The 23,046-nt window shown below is 45.4% G+C and overlaps 1 protein-coding gene and 1 long non-coding RNA gene across 6 annotated transcripts in view; one reads left to right on the top strand and one right to left on the bottom strand.

Moving 5' to 3' along the window:
- The window catches only part of EFR3B (EFR3 homolog B), an 87,018-nt gene that overhangs the window by 3,742 nt on the left and 60,230 nt on the right, over positions 1–23,046 (top strand). The window contains exon 1 of one of the 5 annotated variants that reach the window (XM_070574280.1): positions 12,473–12,932. The exons of 3 other annotated variants lie outside the window; for them this stretch is intronic. The gene's annotated coding sequence lies outside the window, so the exon portion shown is untranslated. Of the gene's footprint in view, positions 1–12,472; positions 12,933–23,046 lie in introns of those variants that run through there. One more of the 5 variants, XM_070574281.1, reaches the window with a different exon arrangement.
- LOC139075804 (uncharacterized) lies at positions 17,569–21,668 on the bottom strand. Its single transcript, XR_011526653.1, has 3 exons — positions 21,420–21,668; positions 18,950–19,078; positions 17,569–17,727 (listed from the first exon to the last, which is right to left on the bottom strand). It is a non-coding gene; the product is annotated as an uncharacterized lncRNA (long non-coding RNA).

Here is a 23,046-nt window from a genome sequence, read left to right as displayed (position 1 = left end):
TACCCTCCAGAATTAGGGCAGCTGCCCATGAAGAGCACTTGGAAAGGATTTCCCCAGAACCGCAGTCTGTGTAGCCTGATCCCATCAAAACAGAAGCTGCTCGAAGGAACCCCTCCTCCCCTCCAGGTGCTGCCCCATCCTCGCGCACACCTGTCTTCATGCTTTGTGGTTGAGAATGTGGATGGGAGGGAAAATAGCAATGGCGCACAAGTTTTTGTAAATGTGCCTTACAGAGCACGTGTGTGTGTGTGTGTGTGTGTGTGTGTGTGTGTGTGTGTGTGTTGTGGATAGTGTGGGGAAACTGCAAGACGGGGCTGACTCCCCCTGAGGTGCCTTTGCAGTAGGTTCCATAGCTCCTGCTGCTCCTCCCAACACACACACACACACACACACACACTCACACTCACACACGCTCCAACCTCCTCCCCCAAATCTTGAGGTTCCTGCAGCCCCATAGTGTGGTGTATGGCTCGTTCAAGTAGGAGCTGTGTGGCATGCCTCCGCTCTCCCCCTCTGCCAATTCCTTTATTCCCCTTAGGAAGGGGACAGGGCGAGTAGCGTGCCTTTTTTCTCTCTTGATGGTCATAGTCCAGTGAATTGAAATGGTTGTAGTTTTTTACTTGCACATAAATAAAAATAAAAAGTTAATATCACCTTATAAAAATCTGGAAAAGAGAGGCGGGAAAAAACCATCTACCATCCTACCCACTAAAATCAACCTTTTCTATAATTATGTAAATTAACCCCTAGGATTTTGTGTTCCTGCTTTGCCCTTTCCTTTCTCTTTCTCTCCCAATCCTAGCCTGTTTCCCTGGGTGTGATGGTGAAGGAGCATCCGAGAGCCCCGTAGCCTGGGTCTGAGCCTGGCTGTGCCCCTCAGGTAGTCCCGGACCTGAGCCTGTTTCCTGGCTCTACAAAGATGACAGCACCCCTCTCGAGGCCGAGCTTAATTAGGATAAGAGAGCTGTTTCCGCTTTCCCCTTCCCTCAACTCTCTCTCTCCTCTGTTTCTTAATAAAAAAATGAAAATAAACAAAAACTGATGTCCCGTAAGCTTAATAACAGTGCTTGTGATATTGTTCCTTGTACCAAAGAAAAGGAAAATCTAATTTAAAAAGCATCTTTCTTTTTTTTTTTTCTGGAAAACACAGTAAACTATAAATAAGTCTAACTACTTTTCCTGTTTTGATATCTTTCCTTCTGTGCATTTGTTTATGTGGTTGGAATTATTCATTTTGTGTTCTATCTTTCGACCTAACTTTAGAATATATGCATTCCCCTCAAGTTAATAAAAACTTGCTGGCTGCCATTTTTAATGGTGGTGTAACAGTCCACTGGATAGAGGTATGATTTTCTTATGGTACATTTACGTTGTTGATAAAGATTCGGTATTATAACCTTGGGGAGACCTGGTGCCCAAAGCTTTCTCTGAACTTTGGAGTATTTCCCTCGGCTATAGCCCTCCAAATGGGTTGATCAAGGTATATGAACATTTTAAAGATTTGTTACATATTGTCAAATTGTTTTCAATTTGTGTTAATTACATTCCCACTAGCAGATATGAGTGCCTATCAAAAGCATTAAATATTGAGATTTTTTTCCTAATCTTTGCTAATTTGATAGGAAAGTTATATAATTTTTACTTGTGTTCTTTTTCTTTTTTTTTTTTTCGTGAGGAAGATTGGCCCTGAGCTAACATCTGTGCCAGTCTTCCTCTATTTTGGTATGGGGGTCACCACCACATTATGGCTGCTGACGAGTAGTATAGGTCTGCGCCCAGGAACCAAAGCCAGGCCACCAAAGCAGAGCATGCTCAACTTAACCACTAGGCCACGGGGCCGGCCCCTACTTGTATCCTTTATTACCAGTAAAGTTAAACCCTTCCTATGTTTTTTAACCACTTGCATTTTAGTGACTTGTCATATGAGTCTGATTGCTTTGTTTATTGAGGGTATTAAGTATTTGCCTGTCATCTGCTTTACACTTTGTGTTTTGAAGGGAAATAGACATAAACTATTATGTATTTGTGGCATGCCAGCTATATGTGATACTCCATAGGGCATCACAGGGGATACAAAAATATATAAAGTCCTTTCCATCAAGCAGATTACAATGTCAGCAGGCAAACAGGTTGTAAAACATGCACAAAATTAAATAATACAAAGACAGGTTCCATAAAATTGCAGTTTTGCAATGTGGAATGGAGCAATTCATCAAATGGTCAGCTAGCAACATCTTGAGGTGGGGGAGACCACTGCGAAGCAGAGCCGTTTGAGGGGGCTTCAGAGGAGAGCAGGCGTTGTGCTGGGGTCTGAGGGCTGGATGGGGAGGGGGAGGCGCCAGTATGAGTCAGTGCACGGAGGTGAGGAAAGAGAAGACCTGTCCAGGGAGAGTCAGGGGAGCTACCTGGAGAATTATGTGATGGAGAAGGAGATGATGTCAGGATAAGGAGTCTTCAGTTACCCCTGTGAGCAGTAGGAGCTGTTGAAGCCTTTAAACCATCAAAGGCCTGATTTGCTCAATTGGTGTTTTAGGGAAATGAAGCTGGGTGCAGAATGGATAGAGGGATGATGCGAAAATGAAGAAAAGCAGAGGAGATAGTCGCTGCAGCCCCAGGCGGTAGCCTAAGGAGAGGGAAAGCTTTGGACCAGTTGCAGTTGTGCATGTGCAGTGGAAGGGGTTGGCTCCTTTAAAAAAAAGCAGTAGGACTGGGTGGGTGGGAGGGGTGGGGGTGGGGGGCTAAGGTGAATTGAAACTCTTTTAGAAAAACATTCCCATGGTACAGAAAATGTGGATTATATAAGCAGATGTAGAAAATAATTTATTTTTAAATAGGTGCTAAGTTACCTAAAGCTGTAAATTTATTGTAATCTAACTTGTTCTAAAGAGGATTCGGGGCATATATTTTACACACACACATACCTGTGCTACAACAAATAAAGAGATCGAAGCAAAGAAAATCTGGGGCCAGCCCCATGGCTGAGTGGTTAAGTTTGTGTGCTCCACTGCAGTGGCCCAGGGTTTCGCTAGTTCGGATCCTGGGTGCCGACCTAGCATCACACATCAAGCCATGCTGGGGCAGCGTCCCACACAGCAGAACTAGAAGGACCTACAACTAGAATATACGGCTCTGTACTGGGGGGCTTTGGGGAGAAGAAGAAAATAAAAAGATTGGCAACAGATGTTAGCTCAGGGCCAATCTTTAAAAAAAGCAAAGAAAATCTAAGAGTAAAACAGAAAAAATAAAGCCAGGAACTAAGTCATTTCAGGAAAAAAAAATGCACACCAGCAGCCCCTGTCACAAATTCGGGTTTGAGCTTCCTATAGGCCAAAAAAGAAAGGCAAAGACATTTGCAAGATTCATAGCATCTATAAAAAAAATTTTTAAATGCAATTGCCTAGGACAAATACAGCTTTTTGAGATGCTAAGACCTGAGAGAAATTCCTCTCTAAGTTCCTCCTAAAACAGGAGCTATTTCATAAATATTGATCTAAATTAGATTTTTCCTTTTGAAAATATAGTCCCCTTAATCTGCTCTATACCAGTTTGCAGAGTATAAAGACTGGTCCAAATGAGAGTTTGTGTGTGTTCTGATCCCTCACTTTGAAGTTGCCACGGGCTCTGCTCTCAGCTGCTTTCCTGGTTTGCCGTGAGCTGGGACTAGCTGAGGCTCTTGCCTGCTTCACAGCTGTGGATATTATTTCTCCTCCCACGGACGAATGTGAGTCTTCTGAGAGTTTCCTCTGGGAGAGGACGTTCCTGCCTTCACAGCCCAGGGAGGCCGTCTGGTCACAGTCATTCATGTGCCTTATTTTAATTCACTGCACAGCCATTTACCACAAGCCAATATGTCTCTTGTCTGTGCTCCCCACCAGACCATCAGCTCCGTGAAAGCAGAGAACTCATTTCTCTTGTGCCCTACTGCATCTTTAGGGCATAGAACCCTGCCTGGTATAGAATAGGCACTCAAAAACCTTGTTGAATGAATGAATCCTGAGCTAGATGTCATCTTTTTTATTCAGCTCTTTGTAACTTCTGACTGTCTACGTGTCTCAGCCTTAAATGTGTTCTGAATAATACAATTGCTATTCTTTTAGCTTCCATTCATTGGACACTACTATGTGCCAAGCAGTATTCTAAGTACTTTTATGTATTAATTTGAATTAATCTTCCCCAAACTCTATGAGTTAGGGATTATGATTCTCAATTTAGAAATGAGAAAACTAGAGCGTTGAGAGGTTTAGTGGACAGCCCAGGGATGGCTACACAGTTACGTGGTAGGGCTGGGACTTGAACCTAGGTATTCCAGCTCCAGAGTGCAGACTCGCCCTCCTACCCATGCTGCTGTCCCTAGAATATTCTAAATATTCCAGAGAATACAGGTCTTTCTTTGCAGAGCTCACCATAGCTCACAGACTCTCACAGTAGTTTGGGGAGAAGAGGGGAGTGTAGAAGACAGGCCTGGACTGGGGGGCCATGCCTTCTCTTTGGTCCCAGGGCAGTCAACAACTGGGAGCTCTCATTTCTGGTTGGAGCCTCTTTCTTTCAGCACCCTTCTCACCTCCTTTATTATTGTTTTTGCTTTGTTAGGGGGAGAAAGGGCCCCAGGAAGAGCCTTGGGGACTTAGATGAGGGTTGGTAAGTAAGAGAGGAGCCAGGAGAGCAGGTTGGTGAGGGTGGAAGACAGAATACACGAGCCAATAATGGCATCTAAACCAAGGAAGCATGGGCATGCCTCTCAGAGAGAGAGAGACAGCATGGGCATGCATCTCAGAGAGAGAGAGACAGCATGAGCATGCTTCTCAGAGAGAGAGAGACAGCATGGGCATGCATCTCAGGGAGAGGGAGACAGCATGGGCATGCATCTCAGAGAGAGAGAGAGAGAGCATGAGCATGCTTCTCAGAGAGAGAGAGAGAGAAAGACAGCATGGGCATGCTTCTCAGAGAGAGAGACAGCATGGGCATGCATCTCAGAGAGAGAGAGAGCGAGAGAAAGACAGCATGGGCATGCATCTCAGAGAGAGAGAGAGAGCATGAGCATGCTTCTCAGAGAGAGAGAGAGAAAGACAGCATGGGCATGCATCTCAGAGAGAGAGAGAGCATGGGCATGCTTCTCAGAGAGAGAGAGAGCATGGGCATGCTTCTCAGAGAGAGAGAGAAAGACAGCATGGGCATGCATCTCAAGGAGAGGGAGACAGCGTGGGCATGCTTCTCAGAGAGAGAGAGAGAGAGACAGCATGGGCATGCATCTCAGGGAGAGGGAGACAGCATGGGCATGCTTCTCAGGGAGGGAGAGACAGTCAGGCAAGCAGAGTGGGGCTGTCACAACCAGCAGAGTCACATGCACACTCCATGGTCAACGCTTGGCCCAGAGAATAGAGACTTATGACCTTCTTTGAAAGGAGGAGCTCCTGTTACTCTGATAGTTTGGCTGTGAGTTAAAACTCCTTCCCTACGTCTTCAGGTCCAGCCAGTCTGGATGCACCAATCATGGCCTCTAAGAGGTAGGCTGTGTGTGTGACAGAAGGACAGTGATCTAAGTCCCTGATGGCCGTTTCCTAGCCATGGGACCCTAGACAGTTAGTTCCTCTCTCCCTGAGCCCATTTCCTCCCTTGGAAAATGGAGATAATTAGTCTGCCTCGCTCATGAGGGTGTAGTGAGGGAGTCAAATTAGATAATGTCTATAGACATGTATTTACATCACAGAACACTGTACCTGCGAAAGGAGATATTATCTGAGCATTTCTTATGGACGCTTCTGGGGCATGGCCACGCCCTCTCCAGAAACAGCGACAATTCCTGCATACAAGGATGGGTATGTCATATTTCGACTGTGTTTGTTAAAATCCTTAGAAAAGTCTGGTGATAAGCATGTGAAACCAGAGAGCTGCTGCAATATTGGCGAGCGGGCGCCGGCCTCTGTGAAGTCTGCCTGTCAGGTTGGGCCCCCGAAAGGGGACAACTGTAGCACTGATGATGTTGAGCATTTTCTTGTCTCCTGCAGGACCACCTGCAGATTGGTGGTCCACGACTTTGTTCCTCTGGTCCCTGCACCAGAAAGACGAGAAAATCTCTCAGACCACAGAGAGGATAGATGTGGCATCTTTATCTAAATCTTTATACTATGTTAAATTCTTATGGATTACTAAAAGTTAGCAATGTTTGTTCCATGCCATTCTATTCATTATCTCAACTCAGGACAACTCTTCGGAGGGGGTGGATGTCGTTATTTCTAGGGTTGAACCGAGGACACAGAGATTCAGAAGTCCAGTAATTTGCCCAAGGTTATGCAGCTGGTTGAAGTCTGTTCTCTCCATTGTCTCCTAGACAAGCATTCACAGAGCTTCATGGGAGATTAAAACACTGCTTTTGAGTCTGATGGCAATTACAAATGCCTTATGCCAAACAGCAAATTTCGCTATGAGAGAATTCCAAACTGAATATTTTAGTAGATTTTACATAGTTTACTTGTGGCTGTACGTCTAGAATATGGGTACCTGATGAAGCACCCATATGGGCTTTTAAGCTCAGCACCCTAATGCACACCCTGTAGTCTGCCTATAAATCTGAGAATTAGGATTTCTGGGTTCAAATGCTAACTTTCTCATTACCCTATAGAAGGACCCGGATAAATTCTTAGCTGGGCAGAGCTCCAGGCTTCATCATAGCTGTTCAGAAAGAGTTCTCTCCATGTTCCAACTTTCTTTTTAGGTAGATAATACTTGAAATAACATTTATAAATCATGCGACAAAGAATCCCTAAGTTACAAGAAGATTTATAAAGACTTTGCCTGGAGAGCTCTTAGAAAGTTACTGTTTGTAACAAGTGATGTATTCCCAGCACCTCCCAGCTTCTCACCCCTTGTGCAGGAGAGATGCTTCTAGAGCAGAAGCATACAGGATGGATGCCTTAAAATGCCAGAGCTCTGTAGCCTCCCGCCAAGCTTTCTTCATGTCCCCACTATATCTTATACTTTCCTGTTATTTTTGTCATTTATTTGTCACTCTGAATATCATTTATTTCTTTACACACTTGATCTGTGAACCTCTTGAGGACACAACCTCTACCCTAGTCATCTTTGTTGTCCCTAGCATCCAGCAGAGATCTTTGATATGTAGTAAGAGCTCACATGTTTGCGTTGAACTGTAAAATAATTATACGTGTCATTCATACGTACATGCACACATACCTAGCAACCTATGTTTCTGGGATACCAGTGATGATGGGCTGGGGTCTCAGAGAGAATCCTGTAGTAACAGCAACAATATTTCATCATCTGACATGCCTTCCCACATTGAACATAACTCCATATAGAATAAAGAATGTACCATATTATATCCACTTGGCTTTTCCTCCAGACTTTGATAGTGTTTGTCATGAGAAATAACCACTTGGCCAACCCACTGTGATGGTGGAGGCAATTAGAGAGGCATTCTCACATATTTCCTCCTTGGTTTATGGAGCTCAGAACAAATGTTACGATCTTTTTCTTCAAAAAGGAAGGTCACTTAGTGGCATAATTATGAGTAAATCTTTATTTTGATTTCCATTCATATCAGTTATGCATTATTCTTTCACAAAACAAGAAAGATGAAAAGGCTCTTTGAGGCAAAGGCAAAATGAAATGTCTGTTTCTCATTGCTTGGAAGCACCCAGCTAGAATGTTCCTGGATAAACTACTATGCAGCCTTGTGCACCTTCCGTCTCAAAGTGGAGTGTCGGGGCACCATATGGAACAGCAGGTATGCTGACCTTGGCTGAGGGTCATATATGGACAGAGTGGAAAAGGGGAGAAATATGAGGGTCTTCCCATCGTTTCCTTCAAATTCTTGAAAGTGCCTTGTCCTACTGGAAGCCCTGGGGCCAGCGGCTGGTAAATTCGGTAAACACATCTGACTGTCTTGAGAAGTTTTGCCCCAAAGCTATTCCACAGTACTGCTAGGAATGTCCTCCTCTCCTCCAGACGACGCTATGGAAGGAGAACGGGGCTGAGTGTTCTGGAGAAGAGTGGGCGGTGCTGGACGTGGTACAATGCTTTCCTTCTGCTTTATCAAGGACATGCGTTTCTGCACTGAAAGGGAGAGCTGGCCATCAGGGCTGATTCAGCTGCTGTGTGAATTTGGGCAAGATTCTCAACCTCCCTCAGATTTCGTTTCACCATCCGAAAGTTGGGAGTGGACTGGATGGTCTTTAAGGGTTTCCCAGTTCTTACATCTGCGAATGGGTTGGAGCAGCTGGTCTGTCCTGTGGGTGAGGCGGCAGGGGCTGGGAGCGCACCCACAACAGGAGTTTTTAAAAGATCTGGGTGGTATTATAGGCACTGTGATCTCAAGTTCTTTATGTAACTTGGCTATACATCCATTTCCTCATTGATAAGATGAGGATAATGATCCCTTTGTTAATTCAAACACTGTCTGTCCTGGGTCCTGTTGAAAGGGATGCTACATGCTGGGGCAGGCGTGGTTCAGAGCTGTGTGCCTTTCAAGTGCTGGTTGCTACAATTCTTGCCCTACGTACATTCAGATTTCACAGAAATCCTGTGGGGTAGGTATTCCTTTCTCCTGTCTCGCTTTCAGAGAGGATAATAAAGTTCAGAGAAGTTAAATGATCCGGGGTGACCTAGCTCATTCAGTGGCATAGCTAAGAGAAGAACCAGGTCTGTTTTATTCCAATGCTATTCTCTTCTTTTCCACCTGGACTCTTATTTTAAACACCATTATTAATTGGACTACATCAAAATTAAAAACTTTTGTCCACCAAAGGACACTATCAATAGAGTGAAAAGGCAGCCCACGGAATGGGAGAAAATATTTGCAAATTATATGTCAGAGAAGGGATTACTATTCAGAGTATATAAAGAATGCCTACAACTCAACAACAAAAAACAACTTGGTTAAAAAATCAGGTCCAGGCTGGTGGCCTAGTGGTTAAGTTCTGGCGCGCTCCACTTTGGAGGCCCATGTTCATTTCCTGGGCATGGACCTACACCACTCATCTTTCAGTGGTTATGCTGTGGTGGCAGCTCACATAGAAAAAGAGGAAGATTGACAGCAGATGTTAGTTCAAGGTGAATATTCCTCAGCAAAAAAAAAAAAAAAGGCAAAGGACTTGAGTAGACATTTCTTCAAAGCAGATATACAAATGGCCAACGAACACATGAAAAGATGCTCAACATCACTAATTATTAGGGAATTGCAAATCAAAACCATGATGATATACCACTTTGCACCCATTAGGATGCAAAAAATCAGAAAAAACAACTGTTGGTCGGGTTGTGGAGAAACTGGAAGGCTTGTGTATTGCTGGTTGGAATGTAAAATGGTGTAGCCACTATGGAATACAGTAGGGTAGTTCCTCAAAAAACTGAAAATAGAATTACTGTATAATTCTACTTCTGAGTATATACCAAAAGAAGTGAAAGCAGGGCCTCCAAAAGATATTTGTACACCCATGTTCATAGCAGCGCTATTCAAAATAGCCCAAAGTGGAAGCAAGCCAACTGTCCACAAATAGATGAATGAATAAGCAAAATGTGGTATATACATACAACAGAATATTATTCAGCCTTAAAGAGAAAGGAAATCCTGATACATGCTGCAACATGGATAAACCCTGAGGACATTATGCTGAGTGAAATAAGCCATTCACAAGAGGACAAATGTTGTATGATTCCACTTATATGAAGTACGTTGGGGAGCCAAAGTCATACAGACAGAAGGTAGGATAGAGGCTACCAGGAGCTGAGGACACAGGGAATGGGGAGTTTTTTAATGGGTACAAAATGCCAGTTTTGCAAGGTGAAAAGAGTTGTAGACATGGATGGTGGTGATGATTGCACAACAGTGTGAATGTACTTTATGGCACTGCGTTGTACACTTAAAAACGGTTAAAATGGTAACTTTTGTGTTAGGTATATTTTACCAGAATTTTTTTTGTTTTCACATGCACACACACAATACCATTATCTGAGTTGATCATACCCTTCACCAATGGCATAAATCAGGCTGGGCTGATGGCTTAGCATTAGTCACCTTATTGCTCAGGAGCGTATGTAAAAGGAGAACAGAAACTGACATCATCATATTCTTTGGATCTCTGGAAGACTCCTCCAACTCAAATTAAGAATGTCATTAAAGTGCCATTTTTTTTTTAAGAAAGAAAAGTTATAAAAATAGGATTGGGGGCATGTCTGTTACTGCATTTAGTAAAAGTGGCTGGAAGAATGATAATCAACTTTGGAGGCTATGTTAGGGATGGTCTGAGTTCATGGCAAATGTGTTACTCACCTTGCAGCAGGTGCATCTTAGGGAGCTAGCCATTGTCCTGAGGAGTGAAACTGAGGTACCACAAGATGCCCACGTGATTGCCAGTGGGAAAAGGTGTGCAAGACATATTCCACATAGGAAAATAGTGAATTCAGGGGCCAGCCCCGTGGCCGAGTGGTTAAGTTCACGCGCTCTGCTTGGGTGTCCGAGGGTTTCACTGGTTTGGATCCTGGGCACGGACATGGCACTGCTCATCAAGCCATGCTGACGAGGTGTCCCACATAACACAGCCAGAAGGACCTACAACTAGAATATACAGCTATGTACTAGGGGGCTTTAGGGAGAAGAAGAAAAAAAGAAAATAGTGAATTCAGATATCAGCCCCAACTGAACCACGAGGGTGGGTACCTTAAATTACAGGTTGATTTTTGATTGAGCTGTCTCTCCCACAGGGAATTCTAAATGGCCCGCTCTGAGCAGAACAGCAATAAGCTTTATTTATTTACAGAAAAAGCTAACGCCACACCAGGGAGCCAGCCTATAATCAATGTGTGTGTACTAGTCCTAAAAGAAACCCACTAGAACACTAACAGTGGTTATTTTGGGTGACAGGATCACGGGTGGCTTTTAAATTTTCTTTTAAAAAATATTTTGTACATTTAGTATGCATTTTAATGGCAGGACATAAATATAATCAAAAGTGTTTTTTATCACCAAAGGCCTGTGGATACTTATCTAGAATCTTCCAATTAGGTTTTAGAAATGATTGTGTAAGAATGCATGCAAAAAGAAATCTATGATGATAGAAATTAGGAATCAGACAATGGTTGAGGGGTGAGGGGATTGACTGGAAAGGTGAGCTGTTTAGGGGGATCTGAAATGTCCCATCCCTTGTTTGGGTCATGGTTATCCAGGTGTATAAACAGTTGTCAGAACTCAAGGCACTGAGCTCTGTACATCTATTGCATGTTAATTATATTGCAATAAGACAGAAGGAAACCCAGGAAAAGATGAAAACACGCATGCAAACAATCGCGGGTCTGTTTTGCATCGCTGGCAGCGGATGAGCTAGAAGACGGCCAAGGACCTGTGCCAGCCGGCACCAGGGCTCTTAGCCACAGCCCAGGACGGTCCCCGACACCCCAGGAAAAGCAGTAATTGAGAGCGGCTGGTCAAGGGCGCACGCTGCTAGACAACTTATGTGCTGAGCAGAGAGCGGAGGAAGCTGACCGGGGAAGTCCAGCCCATTGCTGGCAGCTGGGAGGCTGATGACGCCGGCAGGGCAATGGGCAGAGGGCCCATACAGCAGGGCCATCTGGTGTCAGGCCTTTTGAGCACTGCCATTGGCATTGCTGACTCTCATGGGACCTTAAATGACAAAACAAAGCCTGGCTTTACCAGGCCTGCACCGTCTCAGCACCAACATAGACACAGCTGATGGCTGGGCAGGGCTGGGTGTGTGCACAGGGCTGGTTTTTCCATTTCCTCCACCGGACTTCTGTGACCTAGCAGCCTGCAGTGATGTCGTTCTCTCAAGAATGCACAGGACTTAATGGCCTTATTGTTCACCTGTTTCTTAATAATGTGCTGGCTTCTGATGTATCTTCACAAAGACCTGCATCTCGCTGGCTGACAATGGGTTTTTTTCTAGTGACACATTGAAATGAATCCTTTGCAGGTGGGGGGTTAAGTGTGAACACCCTGGAGTCGGACAGGTCTGGGTTTGAATCCCAGCCATGGCATGTAACCGTTGTGTGACTTTGGATAAGTTACTTAACTGCCCTAAGCCCTATTTTCCTCATCTGTAAAATGGGGACAACAGACCCCACCTCCATGTTGTTGGGAGGATTAAATAAAATAACGCAGTCAAACCTCTTACCAGTTCCTGACATGTAAAGAGAGTTTAACGTTAGCTGATGTTGATATTAACAGGAGAGGTTGTAATACATATTATACTATCAACAGATCCTTTATAATGACAACAGAGCAGTAACAGGCCCCCAGGATCTGCTTCGCAGGAAGCATTCTCCACTCCTCATTTAGAGCTTTTTCAGAAGCTGTCCCTTTCCAGCTGGGTTTCTGCTTTCAGAGACCCACTCAGCTTAGCTGCTTTCTCTCACTCCGTCTGCTCGTTACTTCTTGCAATGGGTAGAATCTGCTTGAGGGACTTGCTCCCTTGTGCAGGTGTATCCAGAACGCCCATGCGCACTGGAATTGCTTCATTAAAAATGGGTCTTGGCTGCACTTGGCCTGCTGCTTACTTGGCATTTTCAGTGTGGCTCAACCTAATACTTCTTTTGCATTTTTGCAGAATTCTGGTGCTTGCTCCCAACGCTGCTTTGCATTTCAAAAGCTTTGCTTCTGAAATTTCCCTCTGGCACCACGACCACCCTGGGCCTGGCTTTATGTTGTAGCTGCTCTGGGCATGGTGCCTGTTTTGTGTTCTGGCACCACTGCTCATGCTGTGACAGACTCTCTGGTTATATATTTGGACTTTTGAATGACTGATCTTGGATTCGTGGCCTGTGAGAGGCTGCCTCTTAAGTCTGCTAGTTCGTCTGTATATTTAAAGCGCTCACACTTGCTCTCCATCAGTTTGGCTCCATAACAATGAAGCTTCCTGCTTCCTATATTTGATGCTGTGTGTTCATTTGGAAAGCGAGAGGTGAGTAACCCTGCTTTTTATAGGCTGCTTGGTGACCACAATAGGAAACTGGACATGGTATGGGAATGGGGAAAGTATAAAAGTGTTGTAAATCCTAAGTCTCGATTTCTAGTTCTTAGCTCCAAATTTTAACGAAATTGTCAGTGAAGTTTCTGAAACTGTATTGTTTCTGTGTGATAGATTCTACTCTCTGTGCTGTGAGCTCTTTGAGAGCAGGAGCTGTTTCTTGGAAAGCTTCTTAGCCCCCATCATTCACGTGTACTTTAAAAAAATCAAATGCCTTGATGTGCCAAGTAGTAGCTATTCAGAGGGATAAATTGCCGATGAATGAATTCCTGCGGTGCGCCCGGAACACCTGACAGAGAGCTGCACACATATGCACTGTTTTCCCCCTTTGCTCTCATTTATTAGGATTCCCTGGGCTTAAAAGGCCCACAAAGTACTTCCTTCCACAAAGGTAACCAATATGCTACTTACACTGATAAAAAATGTTTATAAAGTAGTACCAATTAAATTATAAAATACCAACAATGCTCCAACTGTTTAATGGGAATTCTATCATCAAACCTACAAAATACATCTAGGGTCCTAAGGCCACATGTGAAGCAGGTGTCAGGGCCACCTGAGAAGTTCACCCCTGGCCCAGGGGCCTGCGCGGCTCCTAATCTTGGAGGAGCTTCCTCAGTTCTTCCTGCTGAGGGCTGCGTCTGCCAAAGCAACGCGTCCACCGTGATGGATGTGCAGATGAACCAAGCATTCCCTTTGTTCTCTTTGTCATCATGGCTGTTAAATAAATGATGCTTCCTAAACCAGCAATCACTGCAGCCGAGATTCCGTCTCTCCTCCTCCCTTAATAATCATTCCCGCTCACCCCCTCAATTTGACCTCCACTGTCGCCTCTCTCCTGAACACCTGTCCAGAAGGTCCCCAGTGGAGGCCTGATTGCCAAGCCCTGTGCCTTCGCCATCTTCTCGCTTCTCAGGTTGCTTCCTCTTGACCATTTTCACTTTTTGAAACTCACCTGCCCCCAAACTGCTGTGACACGGTACCCTCCGGGCGCTCGCCTCCCTCTGTGATCGCCTCCTTTCGCCCTTCGCTGTGCAGGTGCTGTGAGGTTCTGCTGTTCCTCGTCTCGGATGTCTCCCCTAGGAAGCCCCCCCACTCGCCCTCGGCTGTCCACTCTGTGTGGTGGCCCTCGTGTGTGAGGGGAGGGGGCGGCCGAGTTCAGCCTGCGCGGAGCCCACCTCATCTCTCTTCCTCTCCTCTGATGCCACATGGCATCACTTGGCCCTGGGGCAGGTGGGACACCAATCAGAAGCCTCTGCTTTCTTTCTGACGCCCCTTTTCACTCGCTAACCACGCCACTGCGGGCCAGAGACTGAATATGCCCCGCCCACCCGTGTCGCACGCTCACCCAGTGCGGCTCCTCCACGTCTGTCACACCACCAACTGAGCACTTCTAGTTCAGGGCTTGTCTTGCTCTTCTTCCAGGGCAGTCACATTCTTAGTGGCCTCCTGGCCCTGCTCTACCCATCTGTCCACTGCAAGTAGATTCCCTACCCCTTCCAAGGCATGTTAAAGGTGATGGGGGCTGATATTTAGTGTAAGGACAGTTCTCCCCTCCTGGCCTGACATCTGAGGGCCTTTCACCACCTGGCCCCTCCCTAAAGCTCCAGCTCCCCTAACAGTGCCCTAGACGGACTGGCTGACTTCTCTCTCAGAGTGCTCCCTTGGACTTGGCTCCTCTGAGCTTTTGCTGATGCTGTTCCACCTGCGTGGAACACCCTCCCTTCACTTATTCATCAATGTACTATCTCTGCCTCATTTCTGTGGGGAAGCACGGAAACTGATATGACACCTCCATCCTCTGAAGTCCCAGCCCGCTGGCTCTCTGACTCAAGTAACACTTATACTTCCTTTTGTTATGGCTGCTTGAGTGCATGTCCCAGGGGACAGGACTTGTGTGTCCTATTTTTTTCCATCTTCCACTGTGTCTAATAGACTCAGTGCATTTGTGTCATGTGCATATGCGTGTGCATGAATAAATGAAAGGACTGTAGTCAGCTCCAGCGAGAACCGAGCTGAGCCAGTACAGAAAACGGTCCCTGTGTGTGGGGATGGGGATGGGCGAGTGTGTGTTTTAAACTCTTGGATTCCAGATCTTTGAAAAGAAATTATTCCCATCAGATTTTGTGAGGAGTTTTATCCTGAAGAGAAAATGGGACAAAATTAAAAATTATATCTATTTTAAATTAAATGAGTAACACATAAAACATTTTTGTTGGGAGAGGAATTCAAATAAACACTGAAGCTCTGAGTCAGAGCTGTCCAAGAGAACTTTCTGTGATGATGCGAATATTCTGTATCTGCGCTGTCCGATATGGTAGCTATCGGCCACGTGTGCTATTGAACAGATAAAATGTGGCTAGTGTGTCTGAGGGACTGAATTTTAAATTTTATTTAATTTAAATAAGTACAAGGGACTAGTGGCTGCCTCATCTCCTCATCCCCAGACCCCCAGCTCAGTCCCCACGTTGGAGGTCATCCCTGCTCACTGTGCATCCTTCTGGACCTTTCTTGGTGCATTTACAGCCTATTTTACACACACGTACTTACACACCAAGTTTCTTTGCCCTGTGAGTGTTTCACATAAATGGTGTCATGCCAGACGTGTTCTGCAGCCCCCTTTTTAGTTAACAATGTGTTTGGAGAGCTATGGGGGCCCCTCTTAGCTCTGCTTCGTTCGCTTCAGCTGCTGCATGGTGTCTGTTGTATGCATGCACCCCGGTTCATTTAGCCACTCCCCTAGTGATGAACATTTAGGTTGTTTCCAGACAAAGCCAGCAATCCATTCTTACCTGCTTCCCTGAGCATGTGAGCAGGTGCAGACACTGAGAATGGGATTTCTGAACCGAGGGGAGGAAAACCATCCATAATCCCGGCCCTGGCTCTCGCAGCCCAGGTTTTCCCGGACCACGAGTGCAGGGTCAGGGCCTACATGCTGGACTAGCCCCTAGGTCTGTGATGGTGCCGGGGAGCCATTATTATTGGGGTTTTTGGTAGGAAGCTGGCAGCCATGTTCTATTCTGATCTTGGTTTTCACGCCCCACGCTGAGAAGCTGAATCCTAGATTTTATCAAACAGGCTGTGATGAGCGCTGAAAATACTGAGACATTAATAACAATTGGAAGATGACAGACACAGATAGCATTCATCAGCACGCTGAGTTCAGTGCAGACTTGAGGAAAACCTGGAACGTTCGGTGCCTCATTTTTAAGTTAGATTTCTCAAACCATGTCCCTTATACCCCTCTTGGAGCACAAAAATAAGATAATTGGGTTTAAAGGTCCATATATCTGCTAGCATTTGAATATTGGGTATTGAGCAATGAGTAAAACAAAGATTCATTGTATGATCTGTACCAAGATCAATTTCTAAATGAGGCAAAGGAGGCCCGCGCCTTGGGAATGACCGAGAGTCAGTGTAAATTAAAGTGAGAAGAGAAGCCATTGCCTGCTTCTGGTGGCCACAGTGTGTCTTATCCAATGCTTCCCCACCCCCGCCCCAACTGCAAAGCATGATGAAATAAAAATTATTAGATTCCATGCCAAGTTTTTTCCCCATGGTCACCAGGGGCGAATGGTGATTTTAAAATTCAGCTCTGGAGGAGGTAGTGATGGCTGAGCTGGGATGAAAAATGGAGGAGGAAGGTGGTGAACAGTAGGTAACATCCTGAGACTAGAATGTTCTCCACAGCCAAGCGTGGGACGGGCCTTTGTCCAGCGAACAATGGAAGAAAGGAGGAAGGAGGCCAGGGGAAGTCACTGTGGTTCGATATGCTGACAGGTCAAGCCGTTTTCTCTTCCACATCTCCTGTTCTAATTTAATCATAACGTGGCCATGCTATGGATACAGTTTAGTACATACCTTTCTCCTTAAATACTCCATCCCAGGAATTTTTCCATGTTGTCACCTCGTCTTCAAAATTATGCCAATGAGGTTTACACTTATATTATTTATTCAAATGCACTTCAGCCAACTGGCTGAGTTTCACCGAGTTCCTTTGTTTATAAACATCATGGTGAGAGCGTATCCTGTGCCTGTGATGAATAGACATCTGAAAAATACAGTGTTGATGCTGGAAGGCTCCTCTCCATTGTTTTCCCTCCGGATTTTTAGTCAGCTTTTCAGCGCATTGATTTTACTGGGCAGCTTTCAGATGCTGACCCCAATTCACCTTCTTTCTCATGGCTGATGTCAAACCTCGCCCATCACTGTGATGATGTGACATTATTGATGCTGCAACTCCACAGTGGTAGGATGCGTATCTAATCTAGGTTCCAGGACCAGTGTAGCTAGCGAAGTGCCATTGGGGGTGGAGGGGTCCCCCTTTTCGTTACTAGTTCCAGGCTTTGGGCTTCCTCCTCCCTCTCTGTGCTGTCAGCCACGGCTGTGGGCAGCCCTTACTCAGGTTGGGCTGGTCCCAACCTTCCTTTCTTATCTCTTTTTGCCACCGCCCCAGCTCTGGTCCTTACTTTTCTATGCCCTGGTTCCTGCTCCTTTTCTTGATGACCTTCCTTTTCCACAAACTCTCAGATAGCTCCCCTCACCTACGGGATAAAGCCCGAGAGCTTACCTGGGCAGTCAGAGCTTCTCCCAGCCTGAGGACCCACAAGACTGCTCTTGGAACCTCTCCTCCAACGACACTCGGCCATTTCCTATCCCTGAAGAGGCAATTCAGATTCCTAGTCTTAAAAATAGTCATACCTTTTGGCTCATCGTCTGGAGATCTAGCCTAAGGAAATAATCCAGAAGGTGAAAAAAGCTGTAATGCAACCATATTCATTCCAACATTATTTTTAATAGCATGAAAGTATAAACAAGATAAACATCAAATAATATGGAAAAGCTTCAGTAAATTATTATAGATCTTCTTAAAGGAATTGTCAGCCCGATTAAAAATGATAATTAAGATGACAATTCAGCCACAGGAAAAATGCTTATGAACTAGGATGAAGGGTCCAGAGAGCTCACATTTATGGAGCGCCTACTGTGTACCAGCTCGTGCTAGGTGCTTTATTCATCTCCCACAGATGAGGAAACCAACACAGGGCTCAGGTGACCTGTCTTGAGGTCGCATAGCTCATAGTCCCAGATTTGCTTAATTCGAAAACATATTCTTTCTACGTTATAAAATACAAAACTGGATGTACCTTGTGATAAAATTCCTGCTTGGAGTCTGCGCCTGCTGGCTGCACATGCTTCAAGGCTCTGCCTTAACGCTGCCTCCCCTGAGAAATCTTCCTCAACCAACCCTGCCTAAGGAGCATGCGCTCTCCTCTGAGCCGCCATAACACGTGAAACTTTCCGTGAGACATGTCAGTCCACCCAGGCCGGCTTGTATTTTATTGACACACTGTGCCTTTTCTCTCCAACTAGACTGTAAAGCCTGAAAAGCCAGACCTGTGTCCTGCTAATGCTTCGTGTCCCCGGGCAGCCCTTGGCACAGTGGGGCCTGTAATAGATGCTCAGTGTACGTGTTGGCAAACCTTACTTCTGCCTCCAGCTGTAGCCAACCTAGTGTGGGGCCGGCTGGCCGCTCGAAGGGGTGGGGGGAGAGGCTCTGGCACGACACTGGCTCTTGTGTCCCCGTAGGCAGATCAGAGGCCACGTCAAGGTCCTCCACCAGTTACCACCTCCACTCAAAGGAAGGGTCTTTGCCTTTATTATACCCCAACTTTTAAAAGACTTCTTATTTTGCAATACAGATTTATAGGTAGTTGCTAAAAAATGTACAGGGCCCGTGCACCTTTCCCCCAGCCTCCCCCAGTGTTAACATCTGGTGTAACTATAGTTCAGCATTGATACCAGGAAATTCACATTGGTACAATCCATAGAGCTGGTTCAGATTTCATTATCAGTTATACATAACTTTTAGGAAAATAATTCATCTTAGAGATTATTTTTTTCTACCTGAGCACATTTTCTTCATAGCCCTGCCTGACGTTTCCTCTTACTTGAGATCTTTAGATGCATCATCGCTCTGAAGTCAGAGGACCTTCCTTGCTCTGTTCCCGACTCTGTTCCTTGTTCCCTCCGCGACGCCGAGCAAATTTACTAACGTCTCTGAGCTTCGGTTTTCTCATCTGAAAAGTGAAAATACTAACCTCATGGGATTTTTAAAAATTTTGTAAATTGCTTAGGTTAGGCACACGATAGAACAGGCACTCAGGAAATGTCAGTGTTTTCTTTCCGCCCTCTTGCCACATGGAAAGCCCTCTTTTTCTCACAATTCAATGGACTCCATCTCTTTCAAATAATATTCAAGATTAGTCTCCTCTGACACTCTCCCATCCCACGTCTAGTTACCTCAGCAATCCTGCTCTGTGTGTGTGTCACGTTTAATTAGTATGATCCTGATTACATATTCCATGTTCCTGTCGAATATATTTTCAGTTCTATTTTTACCTGTCAACAACATAAGGTATTTGAGGGCAGTGCTGTAATTTCTACAAGTCAGCGTATTGGATAAGAGCCTAGGTTTGGTGCCTTCTGTAAAATGAGGATGATTGTATCAACCTCATAGACTTTTCGTAAAGACTGAATGAATGAATGCAGGTGAGACACTTAGCATCGTGCCAGGCACAGACAAGCTGAAGGCATGGCAGCTGCTACTGCTGGTTGCAATGACACCTCCTGTGTTGTGTTTCTACTTGGAGCTTTGTCCTTGGACATCTGACAGGTGACGTGTGTCTACCTGGATTTAGATTTAAATTTCTTTTTTGGGGGGGGAAGATTAGCCCTGAGCTAACATCTGCCGCCAATCCTCCTCTTTTTGCTGAGGAAGACTGGCCCTGAGCTAATATCCATACCCATCTTCCTCTACTTTATATGTGGGACACCTGCCACAGCATGGTTTGTCAAGTGGTGCATAGGTCCGTACCTGGGATCTGAACCAGCGCACCCCGGGCCGGGGAAGTGGAACATGCGAACTTGACCACTGCGCCACTGGGCCAGCCTAGGGTTTAGATTTCTTAATGGCTCTTTGTGCTTCAAGCTCCAGGTATAAAATAAAACCAAGATTTTAGGGGCCATTCTTGTTCTGAAGTTCCATTTTATTCTACCTGCCTTCTCTGAAGTTGGGGAAGAGATTTTAGTAATAATTATCGGAATAATACTGATGATGATGATAGGCTGTAGTTTTGAGGGCTTGTTATATGCCAGGAACAGTGCTAAGAACTTCACTCGTGTCCACCTGTCTAGTCTTCACCACAACCCTGCAGGGCAGCTTCTGTTACTCCCATTTTGCAGATGAGGAACCTGAGGCACGGAGAGTTGAACACCTTGCCTAAATTTGCACAGCTTGTGAGAGCTGGAACTGGGGTTGGAAGCCGTGATGTTTGGCTCTTGAAAATAGTTGGGATAAGTCTTTCCTGCTGTTAGTGTTTCCAAGAGCCAAGGAATGGAAAAACATTCTGTTTGTTTTTGCCTATGACTGGCTGGAAGAGGGATCCCAGAGCCCAGGGAGGCTTCCCGTTAGTAAAGAGCAGAAGCCCTGATGTTAAATCAATTGGGCACATTGCTCTCCTTTTAAACCCCTGTCCTCCGTGAAGGTGGAAATCGGAGACTGGCTGGAAAGCAGTGAGTGTGCTGGAAGCGCCAGGAGCTGGGAAAGGTCAGGCTCCTGACAGCTACCGGTCTGTCCGTGGATTCAGACATGGTCTGGCCTGAACTGTCTCCCCAGGGAGAATCCCGCTGCTGTTTAATTCCACTTCCAATAAGATCTGTCTGGAAGCCCCGGCTGTGCCTCCTTCCCCAAGCTCTTTTTCGTCAGCACCTCCTCTTGGTCTCGTCAATCCCGAATCTTCCCCAAAGGGCGAGAGACAGGGCCTGGCCCCTGCAGATGCCCCCTCCGCTAGTCTGGCTGCCGCACGGCACTGTCTGACTCGCTTATCACCAATAAAACCGAACCAGGTTCTCCCTGGACCATTCCGGCTTTAATTACCAGGGGCAAATTGCCGCATCCCTCAGAATAATGAAAAATTAGAAACAACAATGAGAACTGATTAAATCAATCAGAGTCTGGTTAAAAGATGGACTAGTAAGTAGCCATTAAAATGAGGTTCTGAAAAATATTTAGTGAAAAGGTAGACACTCATAAGAGAAGAAAAAATTAGGTTTTAACGCTATACTGTATGATCTCAACTTTGCATACATTTTAAAACTATGCGTAAACATAGAAATAAAAACTAGAACAAATAACTAAAATTGTAATAGTTAGTCATGAAGAGTGCAATTATAAGTGATGCTTACATTCATTTTTATTTTTTCCTATTTTACAAACTTATATGCATGAGCATGTATTTCTTTTAAAATCAGAAATAAGGAAAAAGGGGAAAAGAGAAAAGGGAAACATTTTATGTTCTTAAAATTCTCGCTTTTTAAAGGGGGGTTGATTTTTCCTTTTATGGATTCACCAGTACTTACCAGCTCTCTCCACCCCTAGAGATCCAGCTCAGGTCTTGCCTCTTCCAGGAAGCTTTCCTGGATTCATCAAATTTCCAGAGATTTCTTCAGTTTTCCAACTCCTTAGTCTCACTGTGACACATCATCAACTTTAAATGTATGTGAGTCTCGTGTCCCCAACTAGAGAGTATGTTCTTTGATGGCATAACCTATGTATTTTAAACTTCCTCCTCTTCCCCACCCCACCCAGCGAGTAGTGTGCAAACTGCTAAGGTTCAGCTAACACCAGCTGGACACAAGGCCTGGCCCTCACAGGAGGCCCTTGAGTTTGACGCTCCTTTCTCTCTGAGCTTTGTTCCATTTCCTTCAATTCACTTGAAAAGGGTATCTGTGTCATTAGCCCTGGGTTAAATTTTATTGTAAATTGTTTAAAAGAATTCAGTTTGCTTTGAGAGGGACGATCTAGTCCAGCCCTTGCCTTTACAAGAGGATTGTAAAGCTAAGAAAATAAATATGAACTATTTTGAGCAAAAAGGCATTTTTCTTGGTGATCGGGGATAATGGTGTTGATGTTTATAAGAAGGAACCCAACGGCTAGGAGAGGAGGTGACTTCCCTGGGTCTCACGCGGATCAAAGGCGTCACGTGTCACACCGGCTTTCCTCGACTCCTGCTGAGCTTGGGATACTGTACCGAGGTCAGAAGAAAATGGGACCTGAGGAATTTACAGTTTATCTGAGGGGAAGAAAATGAGTCACGGAAATAACTTAGCCTGAGCAAGCAGTGGTGGGAGATTGTATAAAATGATACGGTGTAAAGGATATACACGGTCACCCAGCAGAGGGAAAGTGCTGCTTACAGTGGGGCCTGTTATTAATGGAGGGCTTCCAAGGAGAGCTCAAGAGGTGCCAGGTCTGCCAGCTCCCCCCTCCCCCCAGAGGGATGCTCTCAAGGCCCCCAGGCCTGTGGCTCTGACTCTCCAGCCCCTTCACCATCTCCAGCTTCTGCCTGGTCCCTATCACCTGAACGTCCTCTCATCCACAGCTGTGGGGCTCTCCATACGTGGATGGCTCCCCCCAGTCTGCTTCTCTTCAGACCTCACAGCTGGGCTCTGATGGGCCTCTGGCTGCTGCTCGAGCTGTTCCGGGAGGTAGAGCGTGGGCGAGAGGCCCACCTACAGCGGAGGAAGGGCATGAAGATGGAATAACCCCCCCACCTTTATGGCATATCCCTTGCTGAATGCTAAGTTGAAGGGTTGACATTTAATGTAACCGTGAACTGCACTGATTGCTTGACTGTGAAGCAAACTAAATCAAGGAAAGATTTGCCTCAAATCTACATATAGAACGAACTGAAGCAAGGAGACTGGCCAAGCCGTATCTACAGTCACGCATCGATTAACGATGGACGGGGATACGTTCTGAGAAATGCATTGTGAGGCGATTCTGTCGTTATGCAAACATCATAGAGTGTACTGAGGGGAATAAAATTGGCCACCCCAAAATGTCTCTTTAATGTGAGGATTGTTTCAGGCTGATTGTTTTTAAGAAACAAAAGACAGAAAGTTTTTCTTGTTACCTCCCCCTTAACTGCCTAAAAGAATTCATATTAAAAAACCTGTCTGAGGAAGAGAGCTGTCATCTTAGCAT

Source organism: Equus przewalskii, chromosome 14, assembly GCF_037783145.1.
Source record: "Equus przewalskii isolate Varuska chromosome 14, EquPr2, whole genome shotgun sequence".
NCBI lineage: Eukaryota > Metazoa > Chordata > Mammalia > Perissodactyla > Equidae > Equus > Equus przewalskii.
This window is presented reverse-complemented; position numbering and strand designations above follow the sequence as displayed.